At 36.0% G+C, this 24888-nt stretch overlaps 1 long non-coding RNA gene across 1 annotated transcript in view; it reads left to right on the plus strand.

Annotated features, from left to right (window-relative positions):
* Positions 1–19140, plus strand: part of LOC140710196 (uncharacterized) — a 161441-nt gene extending 142301 nt beyond the window's left edge. The window contains exons 2-3 of the long non-coding RNA XR_012091137.1: positions 17663–17740; positions 18933–19140. This is a non-coding gene — a long non-coding RNA (uncharacterized lncRNA). The remainder of the gene's footprint in view (positions 1–17662; positions 17741–18932) is intronic.
* The last annotated feature ends 5748 nt before the right edge of the window (positions 19141–24888 follow it).

Raw genomic sequence — 24888 nt, forward strand, 5'->3', positions numbered from 1 at the left:
CTTAATTAGGTCGGTTAATTGTCTCTGAGTATTTCTAAATTGCTCTCCAAACTGCTTTCCCTGATTACAGTCTTACCTTTAATCTCCTCTGTCTCCAATTCCAATTCATCACTTATACTATTACTAATGTAATTATCCTAAATTCAATACTGATATTTTCAATAACCAGCTCAAAGTTTGTTACTTGCTCTCATTGCCATTAGGCATGCTACAGCATATGAGACCTTTCTCCTACTTGCTGTTTTCTCTTTTAAATTCCTCTCCATTTGTTTACCCAAATGCATAAGATCAATTTATGTTATGTGTCTATGTTCAGTAGCTTTTTTTCTGTTTGTATCCTCTCATTTGCCACCCTCTGAATTGTTTAGGATTCTCTTTAGACTCTATTACCTTAATCATATTTTTATTAAAGCAATCATGCTACTTATTACCCTTATTAGTTTATAAATATACACAAACCTATATTAAATGTCTTGAAGAAATTAAACAATATTTGTCTTGTGTCACCTCTGTTTAGCATGTAGTTAGCTTTCAGCAAATCTTTTATTGCGTTTAAGAATGCACGAAAGAATAAATAGTGATCTTATGTGATTAGTGATCTTCACTTACAGATTTCTATAATGTTCAGTTCTGGGGACTTAGAACTGTTGAGACTTAAGAATTATTCTGATTTTTGAGGCCCTCCTGAAATTTTAGAACACATTGAGAGGTTTATCTGCATAGATGAAACGTCTGTGATTGGTAAGGCTTTAGTATAGAATTGGAGAAAGATTCTATGGCCGTCATGGCAAAGGTTAAGGAGAACCCTTGTGTTAGGTACAGTACCAGGTGTTCTTCCTGTAAATCACTTCGGATTTGACATATAGACAATTAAGACATTTCACATCTAGTACTAATGCACATGTAAAAATAGTGTTATCATATATATATACATAAAAACATAAATACACTATTTTTCACATAATATAGTTGGAAAAGTAAACATTTCTAAGATATGTTTCAAATTAGTTTAATTAGATGGCCCTAAAGCCAGGTGTTCTAGCAGCATTGTAGATATTTTGTATTTAGGAAAATACCATATAAACAAACTGTTAAATATAGTTTTTTCCAAAGGACACAAGACCCTAAAGAACCATTGATTTGCAAATTACTTAGCAACATAATCATAACATTTCTAAAACTTAGAAATCAATTATGCAAAGGATATAACCCTATAGTTATTTCCCTGTCTTGTGTGAGGTATGGAGATAATTTTTCTATTATATGCAATACACAACTTAAAAATACAGCCCAAGCAACCCATTAGTATATAGTTTTGTTAAAGACTCTTTCTAAGAATAATTTTGAGGGTTTCTCTGTATCTCTTATTAGAATTGCAGTGACCTCATGATGAGAAAAATGGCTAAAAATCTGAGAGAAAAAAAGAATTTAAAGTGACTATGACATGTTTGAGAAATAGCAGTAATATTTTGTGTTACTTTCATTCTGCAATATAGTGCTTGCTCTGACTGCTAAAAACAGAACAAAGGAAATTCATTTAAATTTGAGAAAGAGTAATTTGTATCAAGCATAAGAAAAGTCTTTCTGGTTCAAAGAGAAGTTAGACATAAAAGTGGATTTTGATGAAAGCTGTATTTTACCATTCAATGAAAGTAATTAAATATGTACAAACTATGATTTGGACCAAAAAGTAGAGATAGAGATAATGGAGTAAAATTGATGACCAAACTGTAAATGACTGTTTCTTCATTCTCCTGCTTTAAATATCAATGTTTTATCTTCATTATACATGTAAAAGAATTGACTGTACACAAATAATGAATATATATATTATGTCTATATGCAATGATTATTTTAAGAAAATCATTGTAGTTGCAGTTTATTATAAACTAGAACTGTTTGGTGAAATCATTTATGCAAAATCTCCACACTATCTACATGATAGGGACAAACCAATCAGTCTTCTCTCTTGGGAAGTGTAACAGTCCATTTTGCATTGCTACAAAGAATGCTTAGACTGGATATATATATATTTAGGGAGAGAGAGAGAGTTTATTATTTGGCTCACCATTCTGCAGACTGTACAAGCCTCACAGCAGCAGCTGCTCAGCTTCTGGTAAGGCTTCAGGAAATTTTTACTCATGATGGAAGGCAAAGTGGGAGCAGGTGTGTAATGTGGCAAGCGAGGCAACAATGTGAGGCGTTCTACAGACCTACTCTCCAGTAAAACCAGCAAAGCTGGTGAAAACTGTTCTAGAAATAACTGTATTATCTTAAAATTGTTCTAAGAGCATAGAGCTAATTAAGAAATGTTTATTCAAGACAATCCACTAAATGTGATAAGAGCAGCAAGGATCTGTGGCATTGGAATAAACATCCACTTCCTCCTTTCACTCTTCCTTCTCAGCTTGATGGAAGATCCACTTGATAGGGTGTGGCTGAAAAGATGGGCTTCTCTCTCTTTATCTCCCAATTATGGGTTAGCACATCTCAGGCCAACAGCATTTATTATGCCCTCTAACTTCAAGTTGAAAAAGTTAAATTCCTGGTGAGTATTATCTAGAAGTTAGGGGCTCCCTTCCTCTACCAATCACTTACCTGTAGAATGGAGGTTCTGTCCTAGGCATAATAGGATGAGAATCTTGTGTCCCTGAGTATATTCATCTCAACTTTCTTATAGGGCAAGTTCCATTACAAAGAGGCAATTCGTGAAAGGCAAAACATTTTGCTACACCAACATTCAAGAACAGTAGCTTAGAATTTTGATCAGGGGGTAAAACAATCACTAAAAATAGCTCTGAAGCTTTCCCTGGAGCTGATTTTATTTGAAACACAGTGTGAGGAAGTTCAAGCCTAAGGGTGCTCTCAAATGTTCTTTAAGAACAACAAGTAAAATTAAAAGTCAGATAGTTCAACGGATAAAAAGAAAATTAGTCAGTTAAGAAGAGATCTCCTGGGATTAGGACAAACCTTAAATTGGTGTCAAAAATTACCCCTACATAAATGTAGTTGAATCAGACTGCTGAGAAATTTGCGTATCGGACATTATTGAAAATAATAAAGCAACCAGCCAGTAATCAGTGGAAACTAACTTCCAGCTGTGATACCAAATGAGGTAGAGAGCTTAACAGAGAAATTAAGAAAAGAAGGATCAAAAGACATCCCTGCTACTACTACTATAATCACAGATGACTGTATACGTACCCAAGAATATGCCCTATAAGGAGTGACACAAAAGGCTTCATAGTATGGGAGGAATAGACTTCACTGAAAGATGATAACTAAGTCATGAAACAAATGCTAGTAAACAACAACAAACCCAGAGAGGAGAGAAGAAAATCAATATTCAGAATTGCTGCAATATATGACTTAAACTGTACAGTTTTCAACAAAAATTATGAGACAAGCGTAGAGAGAGAAAAGTGTGAAACATATAGGAAAAAACTGGCTATAGAAACTGTGAGAAGGACGATATGACAAATTCAACAGAAAAGTATTTCAAAATAACCACTCTTAAGATGTTCAGAGTACTAATGGAACTTCGCTTAGAGAAAGAAGGGTATGAAAACAATGTCTTGTTAAAAATAATATAAATTAGGAACTAGAAATTAGAAACAAGGAAGAACCAAGTTGAAATTATGAGTTTAAAGGTACAATAAATGAAATAAAAGTCATTAAAGGGTTGAACAGAAGATGTGACTTGACAAGAGAAAGAATTAGTGAACTTGAAAATAGATCGAGAGATAATGTAGTCTAAAGAACAGAGGGAAAATAAAATAAAAAGACCTTAAGAGAAGCGTGAGACATATTAAATGAATTAATACATGCATAGTGGAAATACTGGAAGAAAAATAGAAAAAAAGAACAAAAAAATTAAACTAACGTTTCCCAAATTTGCTGAAAAACATTCTACATATCTAAGAATTTCAACAAACTCCAAGTAGGATATATGCAAAGAGATCCACAGTTAGACATATGAGTAAAAAGGTTGAAAGTCAAAACAAAGAGAAAATGTTAAAAGCATCAAGAGAAAAACAACTTATACAGTGGACCACAATAAAATTTACAGTTGAGTCATTACAAGAAACAATGACCAGAATGCAGTGAGATGGCAGTCAAACTTCTGAAAAATATTCTCAACCAAGCATCTTATATCTAGAAAAACTATCTTTCCAAACTCAGGCCAAACCAAAGATATTCCTAGATAAATAAAACTGGGATAATTAATGCCTAGCAAATCCACTTAAAAATTACTAAAGTATGTTTTGAAAACTGAAAGCAAATAAACCCAAATGCAAATTCAAATCTACTCAAAAGCCAGATCATCAGTGTAGACAATTATGTAATTGCAAAAGATAATATAAATACATATTTCCTTTTATAACAGTATCTATATTCTTTGTCTTCAGCTTATAACATGTAGAAATATAATATGTTTAAAAAAAGCAACACCAAGTGGGTGGGTGGGAGCAAAGTTGTATTGGAGTAGAAAAATGACGCCATATGGTAACTTGAATCCATAGGAAAAAATAAGAAGAACAGAAATGGTATAGAAAACATACAGCGTGGAATACTATGCAGCCATATGAAAGGATGAGTTCATGTCCTTTGCAGGGACATGGATGGAGCTGGAAACCATCATTCTCAGCAAACTAACACAGGAACAGAAAACCAAACACCACATGTTCTCACTCATAAGTGGGAGGTGAACAATGAGAACACATAGACACAGGGAGGGAAATATCACACACTGGGGCCTGTCAGCGGGTGGGAGGCTAGGGGAGGGATAGCCTTAGGAGAAATACCTAATGTCAATGACGGGTTGATGGGTGCAACAAACCACCATGACATGTGTATGCCAATGTAACAAACCTGTACATTCTGTACATATATCCAGAATTTAAAGTATAATTAAAAAAAAAAATCTATAGACTGAATGTGGTGGCTCATGCCTGTAATTCCGGTTGTTGTGGAAGCTAAGGTAGGTGAATTACTTGTGCCCAGGATTTCAAGAACAGGCTTGGCAATATGTTAAAATCAAATCTCTACAAAAAATACAAAAATTAGCCGGGCATGGTGGCACGTGCCTGTGGTCCCAGCTACTCAGGAGACTGAAGTGGGGGGATTGCTTGAGCCCATGAGGCAGAGGTTGCAGTTAGTCCAGATTGTGCCACTGCACTCCAGCCTGGGCAACAGAGTGAGACTTTGTCTCAAGGAAAAAAAAAGACAAAAATAGAACAAGGAAAGAGGAATGGGAAAACAAAATACATACAAAATAGAACAAGTAAAGAGTCATATGGAAAGCAAAAAGTAAAAGAACTAAATATACACTTGCTGTTTTTCAGCTTTTAAAATATACAGTAATTATGTAAAGCAACAATTATAACAATGTATTATTGGATTTGTAACATATATAAATGTAATATGTATAACAATAATGGCACAAAAAGAGGGAAGAGGGAATGGAGCTACATAAAAATATTGTTTCTATATTTCACTGGAATTAAGTTAGTAAAAATCTGAAGTAAAATCAGATAACATACATATTGTAAATTCTAAAGCAACCACTAAAAAGGCAGCTCAAAACTATCTAGTGAGTAAATAATTAGAAAACTTAAAATGTTAGAGTAGAAAATACTCACTTAATGCAAAAGAAACAAGTAAAGAAGGATGGGGAACAAAAATACATGAGACATACGGAAAACAAAAAGTAAAATGGCAGGCATAAGTCCAACTATATCATTAATGACATTAGATGTGAATAGAATAAACAATCATAAGGCAGAATATATTAGACTGGATTTAGAAAACATTATTCATATATTCTATCTACAAGAGATGCCCTATAGATTCAAAGATACGAATAGATTCAAAGCAAAAGGACAGAAAGCAATACATGTTGCAAACAGCAGCCCTAAGAAAGATGGAGGGGCTGCAGTAATATCAGAAGAAAAAACAACAACAGCAATAACAACAACAACTAGACTTTAAAACAAAAAAGTTACTAAAGATAAAGAGGAGCAGAAGCACCAATTTATGAGTAAGCTATAACAGTTATAAACATATATGCACCTAAAAACAAAGCTGTAAAATATGGACAGCAACAAGTGCAAAAAAAAAAAAAAAAAAAAAAAATAGACAATTTAACAAAATAGTGGACATTTAATGCTATACTTTCAATAATGGACAGAACAACTAGGCAGAAAATCCACCACGACATAGAAGACTTGAAGAACACTACACATGTACTAGATCTAATGGACATTTTTAGAACACTCTGCCCATGATGGTGAAATATACATTCTTCTCAAGTGCACATGAAAAATTTCCCACCATATGTTAGGCCATAAACAAGTTTAAATAATTAAAAGGATTAAAATCATACAAAGTATGTTCTCTCATTATAATGTAGTGAAATTGGAGAATATTGACAGAAAGAAATTTAAGAAATCTCTAATACATGGAAACTATATAACACACTATTAAATAACCAATGGGTCAAAGAAGATATCAAAAGATGAATTAGAAAATATTTCAAGCTGAGTGAAAATGAAAATACTATGAATTAAAATTAATAAAATGCAGGCAAGGCAGTGCTTAGAGGAATATTTATAGCTGTAAATACCTACATCAAAATGGAAAACAGCGGGCAGGGCCAAGAGGGCCAACTAAAAACAGCATTCAGAGGCTCCCATCAAAAAGAACCATAATTAGCATGTGAATCCTTCACTGGCAACCAAGGTATCTGGGTTCTCTCATCAGAACTGACTAGGCAGCTGGAGTGATCCACAGAGAGGAAGGAAGAACAGTGTGGTGTTGCAGCCCACCTGAGAGCTACATGGGACAGGGGAGTCCCCACCTCTCCAGCCAAGGGAGGTGGTGAGTGAGCATGCTCCCCAGCTGAGGAAATCATGTTTTATCCATGGAACTGTGCAACCCATGGATTGGAAGATCCCACTCATGAACCCACACCACCGGGGCCTAGGATCTCAACCTCAGAGCTGTACAGATTCTCAACAGTCTTTTAGCTGAAATCTGTTTAAGCCTGCCTAGCTCCCAGGTGAGGGGCAACCAGCACCATAGCTGCTGCTGCCTGCTGTTGAAGCCATTTAAGCCCCTTGTGTGAGGGCAGCAGCCAGCTCTGGTACTCACAACTGCCTAACAGGCTAAGCTCCCCAGGCACGGGAAGGGCGGGATCCATCTCTATAGCTCCAGTCTGTGCTTTTCCCCTGTTTCAGCCAGGGAGGCTGGACAGTTTGGTCCCAACAGATGTCCCCCACAGACCAACACACCAGCTGTGACAGACTGCGACCAGAGTGCCTCTTCAGAACTGACCCTAACCCATTATTCCTCACTGGGTGGGGCTTCCCAGCAGGAACTTCAACAACTTCAGCTAGGGTCCCAGGGACAGAACCTGATCTCCCTGGGCCTGAGCCCCCCCAGGGGGAGGGATGGCCACAGTATCTGTGGACCAGCAGACTTAGCCTTTCCTCCTGGTAGTTCTGAGAAATCTGGGCAGCCCAGGTTTTCCTGCAGCAAAGGACACCCCCTCCACCAAGGGACAATCAAAGTGCTTCATTAAACTGGTCCTGTTCCCTGTGCCACCCAACTGGGTGAGATCCTCCAACTGGGGTTGTCAGACACCCTATACAAGAGCGATCCTACTGGCATCAGGTTGGGGCCCCTCGAAGTCAGAGATCCCAGAAGAAGGAGCAGGCACCCATCTTTGCTGTTCTCCAGTCTCCTTGAGTGAAATCTCCAGGCGAGGGAGCAAACCAGATGAATAGAGCCTGAAGTGAACCCCCAGCAAACTGCAGCAACCCTATGGAAGAGGGACCTAACCGGTGAAAGAAAAACAAACAAACAGAAAGCAACAACAACAAAACAGTCCCCACAAAAACCACATCCAAGGTTCAGCAGCCTCAAAGATCAAAACCAGACACACTCATGAAGATGAGAAAGAATCAACAAGAAAAAAAAATGCTGAAAACCTGAAAGGCCAGAGTACCCCTTCTCCTCCAAATGATCACAGCACCTCTCCAGCAACGGTGCAGAACTGGACAGAGGATGAAATGGATGAATTGACAGAAGGAGGCTTCAGAAGATGTGTAATAAAAAACACCACTGAGCTAAAGGACCATATTCCAACCCAATCCAAAGAAGCTAAGAACATTGATAAAAAGTTAAAGGAGCTGCTAATTAGAATAACCAGTTTAGAGAGGAACATAAATGACCTGATGGAGCTGAAAAACACTGTACAAGAACTTCATGAAGCATACACAATTACCAATAGCCAAATCGACGAAGCGGAAGAAAGGATATCAGAGTTTGAAGACCACCTTGCTGAAATAAGGCATATAGACAATATTGGAGAAAAAAGAATGAAAAGGAATGAACAAAGCCTCCAAGAAATATGGGACTTTGTTTAAAAAAAAAAAAAAAAAAAAAAAAAAAGACCGGATCTATAATTGATTGGAGTATCTGAAGGAGACGGGGAGAATAGAAACAAGCTGGAAAACACACTTCAGGATATTAACCAGAAGAACTTCCCCAACCTAGCAAGGCAGGCCAACATGCAAATTTAGGAAATACAGAGAACACCAATAAGATACTCCATGAGAAACTCAACCCCAAGACACATAATCTTCAGATTCTCCAAGGTTGAAATGAAGGAAAAAATGTTAGGGGCAGCCAGAGAGAAAGGACAGGTCACCTACAAAGAAAAGCTGATCAGAATAATAGCAGACCTCTCAGCAGAAACTCTGCAAGCCAGAAGATATTGGGGGCCAATGTTCAACATTTTTTTTTTCAGCAAAATGAGCTTTATTTTCAAGCTCATATAATTGGGGGGAAGGTCTTCTCCAGCAACTGCCCTACCTGTAGACCCCTCAGTCTTCCATTTATGGGGTTTTGGCTAAGACTTGATGAATGGTGCTATACAGGTCACTTAGAGTATAGGTATGGAACAATACATATTTGCATTGTTTTGTTTTTCAAAGGCATTCAGATTACTTGTAGACAATAGCCACCTAGCATGTGAGGACAATTATCCTGAATTCACACTGCACCAATGAACAACTCAGGTCCCAGAAAAGAGCTTAAAACAGTTGGTCAGTTCTGGAACTATTGAATCCCTTAAATATCTCTCTGGAATACTTACCTGCATGGTAATTTGTTTTGCAGATTTTTCTTCACAGGCAGATAAAAAGATATATTTTACACATAATGTCTGAATGACTCTGGGTTCTTAGTGGGATATGAATCAGTAAGATAGTCATCAGTGTACATGTTCTTTCTGGTATTTTTCATGTAGGTTCTTTACAAACTTGCAGAATTCATTCCACGGAAGACAGGTTCTGCATTAGGCTTAATTCTAAGAAATTTGAACTTGCTGTGTTTATAAGTAAACACTGGGAATTTGAGATGGATGACAGGGTTCTTTGCCAATCTCTTGATGAATGACTTTGAAAAGGTGAAAGGATCCACATATAAGATAAGGCCAGGAGAACTGGATTGTGTTTTCAAGTTGCTTACACTTTGTCCATTTGTGACATTTAACTGTAAAGTTTATTCACAGTTAAGTAAGTATGCAACAACTCACAGTAACTTGCTGGTCCTGGATTTGAAAAGTTCAATTAAGAAAATAAAGTCTTGTCAGATTTTAATGTCTCCTCTTCCATTCTTAACGAAGTTTCAAAAAAACAGAATCTTTTTTTTTGAGCTATAAACTTTATTTTTATTTTTATTTTTTCAGAAGCTTTAAGAGCAAATCCTTTATTTGCCATTTTATTTCATCTTTTTTATTATACTTTAAGTTCTAGGGTACATGTGCACAACGTGCAGCTTTGTTACATAGTATACATGTGACATGTTGGTGTGCTGCACCCATTAACTCGTCATTTACATTAGGTATATCTCTTAATGCTATCTTTCCCCCTTTCCCCCACCCCACAACAGGCCCCTGTGTGTGATGTTCCCCACCCTATGTCCAACTGTTCTCATTGTTCAATTTCCACCTATAAGTGAGAACATGCGATGTTTGGGTTTCTGTCCTTGCAATAGTTTGCTCAGAATGATGGTTTCCAGCTTCATCCATGTCCCTACAGAGGACATGAACTCATCCTTTTTTATGGCTGCACAGTATTCCATGGTGTATATGTGCCACATTTTCTTAAGCCAGTCTATCACTGATGGACATTTGGGTTGGTTCCAAGTCTTTGCTATTGTGGATAGTGCTGCAATAAATGTATGTGTGTGTGTGTGTGCATGTGTCTTTATAGCAGCATGATTTATACTCCTTTCAACATTCTTGAAGAAAAGCATTTGAACCCAGAATTTCATATTCGGCCAAACTAAGCTTCATAAGCAAAGGAGAAATAAAATTCTTTCCAGATAAGCAAACGCTGAGGGATTTTTTTACCACCAGACCTGCCCTGCAAGAGCTTCTGAAAGAAGTACTAAATATGGAAAGGAAAAGCTGTACCAGTACTGCAAAAACACACCAAAATATAGAAACCAGTGACGCCATGAAGAAACTGCATCCACTAGTGTGCAAAATAACCATGTAGCATCATGATGACAGGATAAAATTCACACATAACAATACTAATCTTAAATGTAAACGGGTTAAATGCCTCTATTAAAAGACACAGACTGGCAAATTGGATAAACAGTCAAGACTCTTCAGTGTGCTGTATTCAGGAGACCCATCTCATGAGCAAAGACACACATAGGCTCAAAATAAAGGGATGGAGGAAAATTTACCAAGAAAATGTAAAGAAAAAAAAAAAAAGCAGGAGTTTCAATCCTAGTCTCTGGCAAAACAGACTTTAAACCAACAAAGATCAAAAAAGGCAAAGAAGGGCATTAAATAATGGTAAAGAAAACAATTCAACAAGAGCAGCTAACTATCCTGAATACATACACACCCAATACAAGGAGCACCCAGATTCATAAAACAAGTTCTTAGAGACCTACAAAGAGACTTAGACTCCCACACAATAATAATGGGAGATTTTAACACCCACTGTCAACATTTGACAGATCAATGAGACAGAAAATTAGCAAGGATATTCAGGACTAGAACTCAGCTCTGGAGTGGACCTAATAGACATGTAAAGAACTTCCCACCACAAACCAACAGAATATACATTCTTCTTAGTGCCATAGGATGCTTATTCTAAAATCAATCATATAATTGGAAGTAAAACACTCTTCATAAAATGCAAAAGAACTGAAATTGTAACAAACAGTCTATCAGGCCCCAGTACAATCAAATTGGAACTCAGGATTAAGAAACTCACTCAAAACCACACAATTACATGGAAATTGAACAACCTGCTCCTGAATGACTCCTGGGTAAATAATGAAATTAAGGCAGAAATCAAGAAATTCTTTGAAAACAATGAGAACAAAGAGACAATATACCGGAATCTCGGACACAGCTAAAGCAGTGTTAAGAGGGATATCTACAGCACTAAATTCCCACATCAGCAAGGTAGAAGAATTCAAATCAACACCTTATCATCACAATTAAGAGAGCTAGAGAGGCAAGAGCAAACTAATCCAAAAACTATCAGAAGACAAGAAACAACTAAGATCAGAACAGAATGGAAGGAGATGGAGACATCAAAAACCCTCCTAAAAAATCATTGAATCTGGGAGCTGTTTTTTAGAAAACAATTAACAAAATAGATAGACTGTTAGCTAGAATAATAATGAAGAAAATAATAATAATGAGAAAAATCAAATAGACACAAAAACAAATGATAAAGGGGATATCACCTCTGACCCCACATAAATGCAAACTACTATCAGAAAATACTATAAATGTCTCTACACAAATAAACTAGAAAATCTAGAAGAAATTCCTGCACACATACACCCTACCAAGACTAAACCAAAGAAGTTGAATACCTGAATAGACCAATAACAAGTTCTGAAGTTGAGGCAGTAATTAATAGCATACCAACCAAAAAAGCCCAGGAGCAGACAGATTAACAGCTGAGTTCTACCAGACGTACCAAGAGGAACTGGTACCATTCCTTCTGAAACTATTCCAAACAATTGAAAAGAGGGACTCCTCCCTAACTCATTTTATGAAGCCAGCATCATTCTGATACCAAAGCCTGGTAGAGACACAACAAAACAAGAAAACTTCAGGCCAATATCCCTGATGAACATTGACACAAAAATCCTCAATAAAATAATGCCAAACCAAGTCTAGCAGTACATCAAAAACCTTATCCACCATGATCAAGCTGGCTTCATCCCTGGGATGCAAAGCTGGTTCTACATATGCAAATCAGTAAACATAATCCATCACATAAACAGAACCAAAGACAAAAACCACATGATTATCTCAAGAGACCAGAAAAGGCATTTGATAAAATTCAACATCCCTTCATGTTAAAAACTCTCAATAAACTAGGTATTGATGGAACATATCTCAAAATAATAAGATCTATTTATGACAAACCCACAGTCAATATTATATTGAATGGGCAAAAGCTAGAAGCATTCCTTTTGAAAACCAGCACAAGACAAAGATGCCTCTCGCACCACTCCTTTTCAAATAGTATTGGAAGTTCTGGCCAGGGCAATTATTGTTTTACCTAAAATATTGCTACTTTGAAAAAAAAAAACACTTTAATTATTGAGAGTGGTTGTGTTAATCAGGGTCAATTGAGTTATGGTATAAGAAAACTATTGGCAATCTACTGCTATATAACTAATCACCCCAGAATTTAGTGACGTAAAACAACAATCTGTTATTTTCCTCAGGAGATGCATTTTAGTTAAGTGTCAGAGAGGATATTCTGTCTCTAATTCATGGGGTATCATTTACAGTGGATTGAAAGTGAAAAAGTCTTTCAGGATGATTTACCTGCATGGTAGACAAATTGTTGCTGGCTTTTATTTGGGATACTGGGTCTTAAGTTTCTTTTCCTCTGGCATTTATACCTTATGCTTTGTCTTCTGCTTACCATAGTTACTTAATTCAAAGAGAAAGTATTAATTATCACAAGAGGAGAAAGCAGAAGCCCATAGCATTTTAATAATTTAACCTCAGGAATTACACATCATAACTTTTGTCATACTGCATTTTGAAAGCAGTCACAAAATCCTATGTCTCCCTACATTCAAGGGGGGAGGATGTAAACACTACCCGGGAATAGAAGTATTAACATCATATTGTAAGCAGAGTGTTTGGGATGGGAGATATTATTGAGGACTTTTTATTGTTTGGGGAATGTAAGAAGAATTTTAGTCTTTAATCTTTTGTAATTGACCTTTGGGCACAACAATCCACATTGTTCTTACCTGTGAAATTCATGTATCTTTTCTTCTAATAAGCAAGTTATATCTCAGTATGTCATCAGTTCAAAGTCTAGAATCTCATACAAAACTCAGGTCCATGTTTAGATGAGCATCATCAGGTATAGTTCTGTAGATACCGCTTGTTGAATATTATTATTCTCCATTTGAAGCACTGTGAACAAATGATACCAAATTATCCTCCCACATTCCCAACGTATAATGTAGACAGGCACAGGATAACCACAATAGACACTCCCATTTATAAAAGGGAAAGATGAGAAGCACATAGCAGTGACTAGTTCATAACAGTTCTGAAATCTAGGTTGGCTTTATGTTGCTACTGTGGGAATTACCTCCTATGGCTATTATCTCTAATTCTTGAGATCTTGATTTGACCACTGAGTCTTTCTTTCTTTTCAATAAAAAGGGCTTCTTTTGTAACTGAGTATTTTTTTAAAACTGATATTTACTTGTAAATGTCTGGTGGTTAAAAACATTTTTTAACTTTTCTTTCTCTATTTCTATTTTTTCAAGCTGGCAACAATTTTACCATTACAATTCTCTTAATAGTTTTGTAAGTTTCCCATGAATCTTACTAGATTTAACCCATTAGATGAAAGCCACATCCAATATTTATTTTATATTAAATATTTGATACATGCTAAGTGTTAAATATTTAATATAACTTTTGCATTATCTTTAACTTAGGCTCCCTGTGAGATTTTCTGAAGCCTTATTGTTTAACAGAGATACATTTTAAGGAATGTTTTCAAGGTCTTTAGGAGCCCTTTAACTATCAGAAGGGTAACATGAAGCCCCAAAGATCTTTAAAACAGATATTAAAACATCTCTCCCTCTAATTTGTTTTTTCCCAGAATCCATTTCCTAATTTGAGAATCGTTTGCTATCTGCAAAGGCTAAAAATAAGGAAGAATTTTAGTTTTTAACCCATCAAGCCTCAGTTCCACTATATTTCATAACTTATTGTATAGTTCATCTCCTTTCTTTTACATTTTATCCTAGGCAGTGGGAATACAATTGACACTTTCAATGTTCTTCCTGGAAATTTATTTTCCTGATACTAAAATCTGTACCTATTACCTATTACTGCTTAACGAACCACCAAAACGGAGTGGCTTAAACAATAACAAACTGTTTTTTCCCTCCTCATGATTCTTCAGTTTTTAAGGGCTTAATATGGATGGCTGTTTATATGTAGTTTTCATGTGAAGTCAGCTAGGGTGACTCAATAGAGATTGTAGGACTTACTTTAAAAAAGCTAGCTCACTGACCTGGCTACAAATTAGTACTGCTTGTCAACTGGGAGCTTACATATGACTTCAGGCAAAGACCTTAGTTCCTTTCCATGTAGCGTTCTGCATATTATACTTGGGCTTCATCACAGTGCAGGGCAGTTCTGGGTGACCGTGAACTTATCTAGTTCTGCCCCCTTTTTTCCTTGTAGTTCTCAAGAATAGCTGTAAAATGTGATGGGAATGCAACATTCTGAGATAAGGAGGTACCGGCTATAACAATCTGAGCATTATTCTAGTGCCCCCTAGAAACAGGACGTCCTTCAGTGCTTTAGTTTATTGTGTCATGTGACACCCGAGGTAGAAAATCCAGGGCAGACTGCTTTCTAGGGTCCCTCAGCTGCAGTACAAGGGGTACATGTGCAGATACAGCCTCCCCAGGCAGCTTTCCTGAGCCTTGAAGGAATGGCTCACAATCAATCCTAGGCTTGTGTTGTCCCTTGCTGCCTATGTGTAAAAATAATAAACCTGCTTCATGTAACTTATGTATGTGGGTCTTCTGTCTCACTGAACTTAGACAAATTGCTAACCAGTCCACAGTGAATCTGCATCACGGACTGCATGGGGTGTCCTTGAAGAGTAAGCATTCCAAAAAAGAAGGTGGAAATACATGGCAACCTAATGATATGCCTCAGAAATCATATAGCATCAATACAATCACAGTCTTTTGCTTTGGGTTGTCATAAATGCTTTCCCAGATTCAATAGCTTAGGAAGAGTAATAGATCCCAGGACTTTGGGAGGAGTGTCATTGTCAAAGTCACATTGGAAGAAGATCATGGAGTGTGAGAAATATTGTTATGGTTATCTTTAGGAAATACAGTCTGCCACAAGGAAATAGAGAAATTAAAACTTCAGTAGTAGAGGAAATAACTCAGAAGTGAAGCTCTGAAAGTGGCAATTGGATGATCACAATTGTCATTGACCAGTCAATCTGAGAAGCCAAGTATGTGTCTTCATGGATTTCGGATGATCTATGGGACACTAATGTTATTACACTACTGAACATTTGATGATGGGCTTTTCTATGTTCTTGGTTAATAGGCTAGCAGTCCAGGGTAAGAGCTGTCTGAAGAACAGAGGAGAGTGAGGACAAGCTGGAACATGCAGGCAGCCATGAGTCTGTTTGTCACTCTGTCTAACCATGATGACCTTCAGACAGTAATATCATTTGCTTTTCTTCCATCTCAAAAGACTTCCACAATTTACTCTTATAAATTCTGAAAAATATAGTTTCATCTTAACAAATCTGCCACTGTACAGTGAACCACACTGACAATTCACTGGGCAGAATATAATACAAGTGAAGCTGTCAATTCTAAATAAGCCTCTGAGACAATTTTCTTCTCATACTGCCCTAGCTAAGCAGGGATGGGTAGGTCTGAGGATACTGAGACAGAAGAATTATTAATTGTTGATATGAATAATTGTTCTGTGAGTTTTCTTCAGAGATGACAGCTATAAAAAATAACCCGATACATATTTAAAAGGTAACATATAAATACTCTTTTTAAGCCTGTATTATTTGACATAAAACATGTAGAGGACCTCTCTTTTCGTAATGTTGTTAAATGTCTTACATAACATTTCACATTTTTAAAATTGGAGCTTAGCTTTGGAATCCCTAAGAACCTTGATGAACTCCATTAGAAAGAGATCACAAGTTAATGTTTGCGTGTAAAGATTCTCAGGTTATTATTTAGTTTAAAGATGTGTTAACTTTTTTATAAATGGATTTTTAATGCTTAGTAATGAAACAATATTTAAAGTCATTTTTTGGCAATACAAACTAAGTTATCTAATTTATTGGTGATTACTTCCTTTGATTTTTTTTTCAATATTGAGATGTAAAATCTCAGAGTTTGAAAAAAATTAACTTAATGCATTTTGCTTGATTATTCCACAAATAAAATTTTTGATTGTGCAGTATATAAACAAGTATTTCTGGTCCCTTATTTTGTGACCAGTATGCATCAAAGTATGCAGAGATAAAAGGCATGGAATTTGTCTTGAAATAACTAACGTTATTTGCAAGGAGAAAAATTAGACACAAGTGTGAAAGAGAATCAGACAGTGACTAACAGGTTATTATTAAATGCTAATATATATGGTACAGATATTAGTGCAATAACAATTTTAAGAATGTATTTGTCTATTAATTTAGAAGGCTTTCCGCAAGGGAGATAGGTCTGGGATTTGAAGATCAGATAAGATTTGGAGAGGCAAAAAGGATGGAGAAATACATTCCTTGAATGACAAAAGTAATCAATGGTTTGGACAACTAAATGGTGAATATAGTCTTTTTCTTTTAAGATTCTGAAATCTATGTAGCAGTGTGCCAATAAGGTTATAAAAGCCATCTCCATGCTTTTGAGAGGGTAACCAAGATTGTTCATGACTTCTTATAAGTCCTGAGAAACTAATATGGGAGGAGATGGCAATGCATAACACTGATAATTTTTAAGCAAATTTATGGGACTTATTTCCTTTTAAAATTCTTTTTATAAGCCTATATACACAAACCCCAATTATAATCTGTGAGTAGATAATTGAAGCTTTTGGCTTCTTTTATTGAAGATAAGTTTGCTAGTTTTCAATAACATCACAATAGTTTTGGCACTGCATAATTATACTAAGCCTTAGCATTTAAAGCACTTTATGTAATATAATTTTACTATAGAACAAATTAATGTTTAAAAGTATTTTCCAACAAGTATATAAAATATATTAGGAGGCAGTACTATGTAGAAAGAGCAGGAGTAATGTAACCATCAAGACTCATTTTTTGTTTAATGTTCTGGTTCTCTTCAAATTGCATCTACTCACAATTTGAATTACCTTGGTTGTTTTCCTGAGCTACTTGAACTAGTAAGCCATTAAACAAATTTTCTTTTATTCAAGGAGAAGCACTTCTTTCTAATATCTGTGCTGAGGTTTCCAATTTTTAATATATTCTTCTCTGGGGTTGTCATAAACAATATATTAAGCTAATAATCATATTAATGATTTGTTCTCCCTTCTGCTTTTCAGACATGTGGCAGCCAAGTTAATCTTCGGTGGAATATGCAAATAGGATTTCTGAATTTGGCATGCAAATGAATTTGAGAGGTAAATGTAAAAGTTAACTTTACTAAGAAAATCAATGCCTGCAGAAGCTTTCGTATTTTGGAATTTGTGTGTTGAATCCATATCAGTTGCATTTAAGAAACACTGTTCATTTCAGACTTTCATTTATTTATTTATTTTTAGTGCTTAAATATCTGTCTTGAATCTGGGTCTCTAAAAGGACACAGTATTTTCAAAGAACCTTCAAAATACTTCCAATAGTGATGTAAATAAATTTATAAGTTTTACATTTTTACTGCCAGATTGTAAGAGAAGTGAGGAGAATTTTATAAACAAACAAACAAACAAACAAACAAAAAACCTAGATTAGTATTCTTTCTTTATTAGCTAACTTTCAAGAAAAATTGCCCTTTTTAGGACCTTAGTCACAACCATTCAAATTATTAATGAAACCTCTTTTCAAATCAAAATAGACATTTTAAAAATATTTATTAATGGATTTGCTCCCATAGCAACTACAAAGAAAGAAAGAAAGCATTCTCTCTAATACTAATTATAATAGTTTTTGAAGTTTAAAACTGTCAGACAATTTTAAAGGTTAGTTTTACAGATATTAAGTTCTTAAATAGTAATTATTCATTCTACCCAAAGTAATGCAATTACCCACAAAACAAATAAATTCTTCTTTGACTTTCTCAGAGATAAAAATGGGGATGGCATAAACCTTTGATGACATTATGCTAAATGTAACCTGTAAAATCAATTTTATTGACTGCATACCTGGTGTTACAGGTCTGGATTTTCTGAAAAGCAAATTCTGAGATGGAGATTAATATGTAGGGATTTTATTAAGAAGTATTTTTGGGTTGGAGGCTTGTGGAAGGGAGAATAAGAAGTGGAAATAGGCAGATGTTCATTCTGTGACTTTTTCTCAATAAAGACCTTCATGACGCCTCACAAGGACCATGGAACTGAGATTCAGAATTGTATTAAGTTGGATTGAGGGGTCCAGGCCTTTTCTACTCTCATACTGATCAATCATTAAGTGTAGAATGCCTGTGGATGGAAGTGTGACCTTAGAGAGGAAAATTTTTCATTCAGGGCAATCCTCAAGGAGTTCTGACAATGAGAACTGTCTTTCGGCAGGAATTCCAGCAGATGGGGGAATATTCACTTCATTCTGAAGGACCTGCAAGGTATATTAAATTCTCCACCACGATTTTTCTTCTTACAGCTTCTGGGAGCATCTCTTCCAAGATTCTGGTGAGCCTTTCTTCCCGGGGGAGACTTAGCAGAGGAAGGTAAGTAGGACAAACCACGGCCCCCACTATTGTGACTGGATTTGATGCTTATTCTTTCCACCCTCTACTATGCATTTTGATCTCCCTCACTCAACATAATCCTTGCTAGTTACAATGATTTATTGGTGTCACAACACAGACTTTCATCTTTGAGGGATCTGAGTGCTTGGTCTCAATGTTCTTCTCACTTGGAGTTGCTCTTCTTGTCCATTTACCATCGTACTTGGGAAAGGGAGTGATGCATAGAGGTAGACAAGAACATTTCATAGGTACCAAAGTATTCCTTCCTGCTATTCTTGTGTATCATAGCTCTACTGTCTCCTGGTCAGGGTTAAATATACATGTTAAGATGATGACTCCTTTTCTTCCTGCTGAACCCTTGGCATAAGGAACCCCAAATGCCCATGTAGTAGCCAAGAGATATAATGGGATTCTGATTGTGTCTCCTGGGAAAAAGAGTTTACCTCTTTTGGAACTATGGTCTTTAAACTGGTGTGTCTATATTTGTGAGTCTATATTTAGGAACACAAATTTCCTAAATAGGTTACTAGAATTGACGACTGCTCAGACTGATTTTTCTCTTTCCCAGTTACTATAAGAATTACGGAATTTCTCTCTCAACAAACAACATTTCTGTGTTTTCTGTTACTCAAGCTCGATACACTCCTTTTAAATCTCCCTCCTTTCTTTTTTCTCTTTCTAACTTATTTGCCTCACCAGGGAAACATTTTAAATTACAATTTGACTTCTACTTGCTACAGGACAGTAATTCCAGCCATTTTGTGTTTCTACAAAACATCATATATGTCACTATTTTTGGTGCTTTTACTTATTGGAGTATTCTACTGTTCAGGTCACCACATGATTATTTATTCCTTCTCTAATCTAATCTTATACCCAGAAACATCACCTCGTGGAGACTTCTTTGGACATTACATACTGAAAGAACATTCAACATCTAGTTATTATTGGTTATATATTATTTATTTTCCTCTTAAAAGTGGTTAATGTATTTGCTTGCTTATTATAATGTCATTTTTTATTGTTGTTTTTATATTGAGGCAGTGATCCTCCTACCTCAATTTTTGACTTTTTGTAGAGGTCTCACTATGTTATAGGCTTGTCTCAAACTCCTGGACTCAAGCCTTCTTCCTGCCTTGGCCTCCCAAAGTGCTACCATTATAGGCATGAGCCACTACACCCAGATAATTTTCCTTTTTCTAGAATGCAAAGTCCTTGAGGGAAACGAACTTTTCTGACTTGATCATGATTGTATCTACATGATGTGGATAATTGCCTGCCACTTAGTAGGTGCCTATTTGATTTTTGTTAAAGAAGTAAAAACATGACAGTCTGTGATGAAAAATTTTCTCTTTCCCAGTTATTTTAACCCAGCACAGGAATAAAAGAGAAGGAAAAATGAATAAAATGAATTAATAATAGTGGGAATATTGGTAAAATTACCTGAATAAAATCAACTTTCTCAATGACTAAAGATATGAAGAAGATGACTACATTTTCATAGACAACCCAGAAATGAACCTAAAGTCTAACACTAATTATGTGCCTTGGTCAATAACTAGAAACACGAAGGTCAATTTTCCTTTGGCAACTTAGAGGAGCCTTGTATAGATAGTGGTGACAAATTATTACAGTGATGGAAAGAGAAAGAACAAAATGGCCCTCTAAACCAATATCCTCTGGTATTTTTGTCCTTGAGCAGTGATTTTAATTGATTATGGTTGTCCTGTACTACCTGTTCAGCAATTTTCCAGGTCATTTCTCCCTAAAGTTTGTAGTACAGACACACTAATACAGTGTCTTCAACACTCAAGCCATTTGATCAAGGCATCCTATTTGCATGTAGGAGAGAAACAAGGACTATTTAATTGTAGCTGCTGCAATAATTGTAGTTATTATTATTTTTGACTACAATCTGGTCTCTCAATGATGCATTTCTTAATTTGAGAGTTTTCTCTCCTTATTTATGAGACTGAAGTATAGAAATCATGGTTATGCTCAATGAACTTATGTTACTGGATGCATTTGGTATTTGAAAGTATAGAGAAGGCCTAAGAAAGACCAAGCAGAATCTCTGTTCCTAAAATTTGAAGCTTTGATTCTGAAATTTTACTCAGCCTGAGTTGGTCATTTGACTTTTATTTCTATCAACTTGGGAGTTAAGGTGTTTATGGTATAGGGGGGTGGGTTTTAGGACAACATATATGATGAAGACTGAAAATCAAGTTTGCAGAAAGAAAGCAAAACAAAATAAAAATTAAATAAATTCTCAGAGAAAGAGAGATGAGGGACTAAGATGTGAATAAGAGAGAAAAGACCAGTGTGATTTCTAATGGTTTTGCAGGTTTTGATTCCAGTCCTCTGGGAAGCCTAGCTGTATTCTCTGATGATAGTTTTCATAAAATATTCATCTATGTTATTTAAAAAGACTATTTTCTTTGGCCTCACAAGTATAACTACATGATTAATGTAATAGAGATGATATTAATCTTATAATAGTATGCTCTTTATCTTCATAAACATGATTACCAAATAAACTTTCTACCATTTCAGTCTTAAAGAAGAGGAACAGTACTGTCTATTAAAAGGGTCAGACAAGGAGTGAATGTGGAATGATGGCTCTTCCCAGACATAACTGACTGCAGGAGGAACAGTCTGAAATTGGGGAAAACATCACAGTACACCTACACCTTAACTTCTCTCTCCAGACCTAAGCCCCAGAAATAGGATATACATTACCCTATGTTGAAATAAAAGCAAAAATGAAGGTATCTTTGCCCTACTCACATTTGAGACTCTGAGAGGAGACTACTTTGAAGAATGACCCTGCTGTAACCACGGGTGACAACATAAGAAAAAAACAAAAACAAAAAAAGAGGTGTCAAGTGTTTAGATAGAGAGATAGCCTAGAATCTCTTACATATTCCAAATGGTGTGAAATGTACTGAAGTCATTGGTTTTAGAGTTTGGGAGAGAAGTGAGCCTGCTTTTATCAAGGCAAAATAATTCTTGAATTGAGGATTGCAGGGAGACAACCTGGGCAATAACTAAATTGGATTCATTCCCAGACCTCAGGACAATCCATAGAGAGGCCTTAAGGGAAAGGGCTGAGCTCACTAGAGTTTGTTGCTCCCAACAGATTGCTCATCTTGTGGTCCCCTGACAGGACGAGACACACTGAACAGGCAGATATAAAATATCATCTCTGCAGGAACTAGCAAGGATCCGGAAGGCAGATTTGCTGCTGGAGTAGATTTGGGGTCTTCAACCCCTCATGACCATGACGCTAGAAGAAATTCTGCAGTCTATGAATGTACCCAAAAGAAACTAAACAAACAAACAAACAACAAATTAGTTAAACTCATTAGGTGGCAAGGGTTTTAATTTTTTTCTGTTTTATTTTTAATACCTAGCACAGTGGGAGCTTTGAGGAAGATCAAATACATTACAGAAACTGAAGTTGTCCTGTTTGTATAACTACAGAGTAATAGTGAGTAAAGTCATTTATTAATAGGTTTTGTTGTTGTTGGGATAACAAAGGATTCTAAGAAATCCATCACTTAATAGCAAAATGGCTTATTTATTTATTTTTTTTACTTATTCAACCATGTCTACCAGCGGTCAGCAGAAGTATTTCTTTTTCATCGTCACCCAGGTACACTGAGGCACCCAGCATCATAAACACTGCTGCTTGTCTGCCAGAGGGAAGAGGTTCTCATACTGACAATTAAATGTTCCTGCTCAAAAGTGACATGTATAGCTCACTACTCATTTTTCAGTACTAGTTACACTGTTCCATCTAATCACAAAAGGGCCAAGAGGTACAACCCACTTATGTGCCCAGAAGGAAGGGAAATCAGACATATATCAGGGATAGCATAATGACTACCTTTCAATGAGTACTAGAGATATCAGTGAGAAGGTAAATTATCATGTTGCTATTTTCCATTTGAGATACGGATGGAAATAAGTCATAGATGGCTGTGCTTTATCAGGGCACATTTATACAAAGGTAAGCCCTAGAGCTGAGTGGAAGGTACTGAGCTCAATTATTCTGTTTAATGAAGTAAGGGAAATACGAAGGTGAGAAAGTCTTGAGGGAGAGAAGCTGGGCCTCACGCTTGTGTGACTAAGTGACTTTTATGTGTAGAAGCATCTAATATTTATAACTGTTAGTGTTGCTGTGAAGTTAATCCCTAATGTAGCCCCAAACTTCTATGAAGGCTGCCACATCATAAAATGCCTTTTATGAATGCCTGGCATGTTTGTTTGTCTGTTTTGAGAAAATTAAAGGGGTAAAGTTAAACATCTATGTGAGCCCTGAGGAGGGTGTGGGGGAGAGGGAGAGAGAGGAAGAGAGAAACGGTGAGTTATATTGAGAATTAAATAGATGCAAGGACATGGAGTCAATTTAAACTTTAAAATTTCTCATATATTGGTGAGGATGTTGGATTGCCCACGGATTATGGGATACAGTACTCAGAAAAATTTTATTTAAAATTCAAAGGATTGAGTAACTTTAGCTGGGATCTTAGTAACAGTCCAATATATTATCTCCTAGTTTATGCCAGCCCAAAATACATGCCTGTTACTTGAAATTGAAGTAAATGTGAATAAGACGGTTTACAGAATATGTAGTAACCAAGGAAAACTGCATAGATTTTCTATATTCATAACACAAAAAGCATGACAATGATGTGAAAAAAAATTAAAGTGTATTTTGCACACTTATGTTTTTTCAGACTAATTTTGCTGCATAACCAAGATAATGATATTTGTTATCTATGGTTTATGTGTACTTTGGATGAGAGGAAAATGGATCATTTTAGCTTCAAATGCCTTTTTTTTTTTTTTTTTTTTGCGCAGTCCTTTAAATTCACAATACTCTGTATTGTTATAAAAAAGCTACTATCAGCCTAGAGAATTATGTTCTTTAAGAAGAGAATGATATTCTTCAGCTAAGAAGAGAATGATATTCTTCAGTTAAATTACTTCACACATGGAGGATCTTAATCCTTCTATTTTTCAACAGTATTGCATGAAGCTAAAAGCAGTCTTATATTTTAAAGAACATCAAGATATATTATTTAATTTTCCAGATTACTCACAATAACAAACAAACTGAAAATTACTTTTAAAAAGAATAATAAATAAATGTGGCCATTAGAGAAATGTTTCATGAGAAATGTAATTTCTTTAGCCAGGCTTTCAGCATGTGGAAAGGCCAGATGCTTACACAAATGAAAGAGTGAGACAGCCAGCCCTTAAGGTACTCCCTCTGCCAACATCTTCACCTCAACCCTCCTGATAAGCGTATAAATCTAGGCATGGCTGCTGTGTATCATAGGCTCCTGCCTGCATGCTGTTCACCTATTTTCTTAAGTTGTGTAGTCTCTCCCTTTCCTGAAAGTGCAGCATGGAGGGAGATAGCTCCTGCACCTTATGCAGCTCAGGGCACTCAGGCTATACACTGGAGAAAGTGAAGCTTGTAATGTCTAAATAAGTATTCTAAGTGGGCAATTTCAGTAAATTGAATGGCAGTCAATGGACCTTTCTGCTACTCTCTTCCTTTCATCCATTACCATTACTTCTATGTGGGAGGTTTTAGCTCAGGGCAGATGTTACAGTAGAGCTCGTGAATAACAGAAATTTTGAACTGTCTTCCTCCTACAGCCCTGAACATTCCAGGGACCACATTCTCTGCAAGAATTTGACAAGGAAACTACATTTTACTGTGTGCAACGTTAGTAATGAGATTCAAACTTTGAAAACATTTCTAAAGTAGCATACATATGTGGCTTTATAAAAAATGCTTTCATGTTAGATCAAATGCTACACTCAATCTTTTTATAAGCAGAGATGTTTAAG

This window comes from Chlorocebus sabaeus, chromosome 25 (assembly GCF_047675955.1).
Source record: "Chlorocebus sabaeus isolate Y175 chromosome 25, mChlSab1.0.hap1, whole genome shotgun sequence".
Lineage (NCBI taxonomy): Eukaryota > Metazoa > Chordata > Mammalia > Primates > Cercopithecidae > Chlorocebus > Chlorocebus sabaeus.